The 4,439-nt window shown below is 47.1% G+C and overlaps 1 protein-coding gene across 4 annotated transcripts in view; it reads right to left on the bottom strand.

Annotated features, from left to right (window-relative positions):
* The window catches only part of WWC1 (WW and C2 domain containing 1), a 99,531-nt gene extending 95,433 nt beyond the window's left edge, over positions 1 to 4,098 (bottom strand). For all 4 annotated transcript variants that reach the window (XM_021710792.1, XM_008054834.2, XM_021710795.1 and 1 more), the window contains exon 1: positions 3,990 to 4,098. The gene's annotated coding sequence lies outside the window, so the exon portion shown is untranslated. The remainder of the gene's footprint in view (positions 1 to 3,989) is intronic.
* Positions 4,099 to 4,439: the final 341 nt, after the last annotated feature.

The following is a 4,439-nucleotide window of genomic DNA, read 5'->3' as shown; positions in this document are numbered from 1 at the left end:
CAAAAAAAAAAAAAAAAAAAAAGACACAAGTCAGACCATGTTGCTCGTCTGCTTAAAATTCTCCACTGGGCCGGGCATGGTAGTTCAAGCCTGTAATTCCACACTTTGGGAGGCTGAGGTGAGAGGACTGCCTAAGCTCAGGGGTTCAAGACCAGTCTGGGCAGCTTGGTGAGACCTTGTCTCTATAATAAATCAAAAAATAAGCCGGGCATGGTAGCACACACCTATAGTTCCAGTTACTTGGAAGGCTGAGGCAGAATGATTGCCTGAGCCCAGCAGGTCAAAGTTGCGGTGGTGGCCATGAATGTGCCACTGTACTCCAGCCTGGGCAACAGAAACAGTGAGACTCCAACTCAAAAAAAAGCAAACCAAACTCTCCAATGGCTCGTTCCCATCTTACACAGGGTAAGCGCTATGCCCTTAATGCAGATCACAGCCAACATAAACTCTGCTGCGCTCTGATACCATGTCCATCTCTGCTCCCTCATGCACCATCTGCACACTCGCCTCCTTGCTGTCCTTGAACAAGCTAAATCGATCGGACCTTAGACCTTTTGTTCTATACGTCCTCTCTGCTTTAAATGCTCCCTCACCCCCTTCAGGTCTTAGCCCAGATCTCATTTTCTCAACAAGATATTCCTTCCTGTAGACCCCATTTAGTAGTGTCATCCACCAAGACCCCCCCAAGCACACCCCAACACACCTGAGCTCTGCACTCTGCCTTTCCCCCATAGTATTGAACATTTTCTAACATACTGCATAATCTACTTATTTTGTTTGTTTTCTGTCTCTCCTGCCAAAAACAAAATCTCTATAAGGCCAAGGATTTTTGTCATTTTGTGCTCTCAGGCTCCCAGAACAGGTGGTCAGTAAATATTTGCTGAATGGATAAATGTTGGATGGTGAATTTATGAGCAAATTGTCATTTGATTGTATTGTGTCTATAACTCTTAAGAGAGGAATTTCAGTCCATGAACCCCTCCCTAACCCCCCCCGCTCCACACAGAAGACTGCTCTCAGTTCATGGCTCTGAATGCTTGGGACTCACAGTGGTCATATTTGTACTATATCGGTATCAATGGCTCCATCTACAGTAGTTGTTACCTCCACCCAATGAGACGATCATCAAGAGGAAACAAGCAGCCTGACAGTTAGTAAAAGTAACAGACAGTAACACTACCAGGTAGAGACCAGGCATGGTGGCTCATATCTATAATCCCAGCACTTTGGGAAGCCGAGGCAGGAGGATGGCTTGAGTTCAGGAATTCAAGATCAGCCTGGGCAACATAGCAAGACCTCGTTTCTAAAAAAAATTTTAAAAATTAGACAGGTGTGGTGGCACACATCTGTAATCCCAGCTAATTGGAAGGCTGAGGCAGAAGGATTACCTGAGCCCAGGAGACTGAGGCTGTGATGAGCAGTGATCGTACCACTGCATTCCAGCCTGGAGAGCAGAGTGAGACCCTGATACTAAAAGTAAAAAATAAAAGTGTCAGACAGCACTTTTCTTGCTGTGGTTCCCATTAATCACTTCCCCATACACCCAATTTGTACCACCATCCTCTCAAGAAAACAAATCTGCTATGGCCCGCTACGCCTTCCTTCCGTCTGTTTCTCCAACAACTCCCAAAAGTACCTTGAAATCCCACTCCCGCCATGAGAATTTAATGAGGGGGATGCACTCAGCAATCAGAATCAGGAAAGGACTGATTAGGGTTGCTGTACGTCAGTGTCTAACCCAGCCTCCCATGCAGCCCTCCAAGCATGAACCTCACTCTCCACACACACTCAGTTAGGCATATTTACTTCTCATTATCCAGAACGCAATCATGAGTACGAATGAAAACCTTTGCTACCCCCAACAATGCAATTAATGCCGTCAGCTGTCTCATAGAAACTCTTCCACACTGTGGTGCCAACAACCGCCCACTCATTCATCCATTTACTCATGCATTCATTCACATATGCCCTTTTCTACCTAGCAGGGGTTAAGTGCACACCTACTATGTGCCTTACTAGACTAACGTCTGGGACTAGCATGATGGATTAGACACAGTGTCTGCTCTAGGATAACTTGTAACAACAGGTAGATGATTATAACACAGAGTAAGGAGGGCCACAACCTAGGTGTAACCAGGGTGCTATTGAAACCCAGAGGAGGAAGTGGATGGAGAAGACCAACTCCACTCCCAGCACCGGTTCAAATCCCAGCTCTGCCAGCTAGCTGTGAGTCTTTCTTTCTTTGGTTTTTTTTTTTTTTGAGTTGGAGCCTCATTCTATCTCCCAGGTCGGATTGTAGTGGCAAAATCATGGCTCACTGCAGCCTTGACCTCTTGGGCTCAGGCAATTCTTCTGCCTCAGCCTCTTGTGTAGCTGGGACTGCAGGTGCATGCCACCATGACTGTCTGATTGTTCAATTTTTTGTAAAAACATGGTCTTATGTTGCCCAGGCTGGTCTCAAACTCCTGGGGTCAAGGAGTCTTTCAAAGTGCTAGAATTACAGGCATGAGCCACCACATCCAACCTAGTTGTGAGTCTTGAACAGTCAATTACTACCTCTAAATCCCACTGGGTAGTTGGGAGGGTTAAGTGCCTCTCATATGCCAAACACAGCCCATGGCATAGAGCGCAAGCTCCGTCAACAAGGCTACCAGGATTTGGTGCCCTCTTCTCAGCCTTCAGACTTTGCCAGGCACATCTCATTTCACTTAATTCTCTCCCCGAAAGGATAAAGGGAATCCTATGGTTCAGAAGGCTGAGAGTGAGACAGAAAAATCCCTTTCCCCTGTACACATGGACAAACAGGGCAGAAAGTTTCAGATGACAAGAACAGTCTTGGCCAAGAGGGTGCACAGTAGGTGAGGCTCAAATACACATCAACTCTCTCTGGCTGAGGAAACACTCCCCAGGTCTCCCTACCTGCCAGACAGTGTGCTTCTCCCTTTCTCAACTGATTCCTCCATCATGATCCCAAAGACAGAGATACCAGGACTCTGTGTACTGGATCAGGATGTTAGGATCACAAATATAAAGTGAGCTGAAAATAAAAAAGGTTGGGCGCAGTGGCTCATGCCTGCTATCCCAGCACTTTGTGAGGATCACTTGAGCCCAGGAGATTGAGTCCAGCCTGGGCAACATAGTGAGGCCTCGTCTCTATAAAAAAAGTTAGCTGGCCATAGTGGTGTGTGCCTGTAGTCCTGGCTATTTGGGTGGCTGAGGGGAGGATCGCCTGAGCCCATGAGCTGTGATTGTGCCACTGCACTCCAGCCTGGGCGACAGAGTGAGATCTTGACTCAAAAAAATAAAATATGAGGCCAGGCATGGTGGCTGTAATCCCAGCACTTTGGGAGGCAGAGGTGAGAGGATTGTCTGAGCCCAGGGGTTCGAGACCAGCCTGGGTAACTTGGCGAGAACTTGTCTCTACAAATAAATTTTTTTAAAATTCCAAAGAATAAAATAATAAAATAAATACAGTGAGTCTGGGATGGACCGGAGACACATATTTACTCATGCCAATAGACTATGAACATACATGCATGTGTGCAGCTGGGACTTACTAGGGCTCTGGCTGTTCCCACATGGTCTGGCCATGACAGTGACACCTTTCACTTATGGAAAAAAAAAGTGGATGCACCTAAATCTGTGTATGTAATAAATACACAAACACACAAGCACACGACTGGGAAAATTCTGGAATGATACACAAGAAATCGTTAGCAATGGTTGCCTCTGTAAAGCTGGGGAGATAGATTGCGAGAGGAGTTTCAGATGCTATTAAAAACCCTTCTAAATTGTTATTTTTACATGAGCATATATTATCTATCTATATCTACATTGACATCTCTATCTAAATCTATGCAAAACAAAATACAATCTGGCTCCAAGAGTCTCGACTGGTAGTTCTTCCAGACTTGGTGGGGGCAGGGGGAGGCTTGGAGGTAGAGGGATGGAGAGGGAGCGTGGGGAAGGGAGGAACACTGGGCACTTACTGGTGTTGTGGTCTATGAAGTAATCGCCAACCTGTGGGTCATACGCCTCTTCCCATCCCAGCGGCAACTCATCGCTAATGCAGTCAGCAAACGTGAGCGGTTTGGTGTACCTGGCAAGGGAGAGGAGAAACAGACTCCGTCAGCTTACAGTCCCCAAGCTCCTGCAACTCGCTGCGTCTCTGGGCCTCTTGCTTCTCAGGGCGGCCCCAACAGATTCAGAAATTTTGCACCGTGGCACCAGCTCTGCTGTCCCCTTTGTTCCCAGGAAGGTGAATGCGCAGCTGCAGCAGGAGAATAAGATCACCCTGGGAGGCAGGCAGGGAGTCTGTGTTCTGGTTCCAACTTGGCCACTTACTCGGCAGTGACTGGAGCCATCGCCTTCCTTCTCTAGGTCTATGTTTCTGCATCTCTAACTGGAGGGTTTGCAGAAAAGGGCTCCAAGGCCAATTC

The sequence above is a fragment of the Carlito syrichta genome, unplaced genomic scaffold, assembly GCF_000164805.1.
Source record: "Carlito syrichta isolate Samal-C Ts95f unplaced genomic scaffold, Tarsius_syrichta-2.0.1 Scaffold301542, whole genome shotgun sequence".
Taxonomy (NCBI): Eukaryota; Metazoa; Chordata; class Mammalia; order Primates; family Tarsiidae; genus Carlito; species Carlito syrichta.
This window is presented reverse-complemented; position numbering and strand designations above follow the sequence as displayed.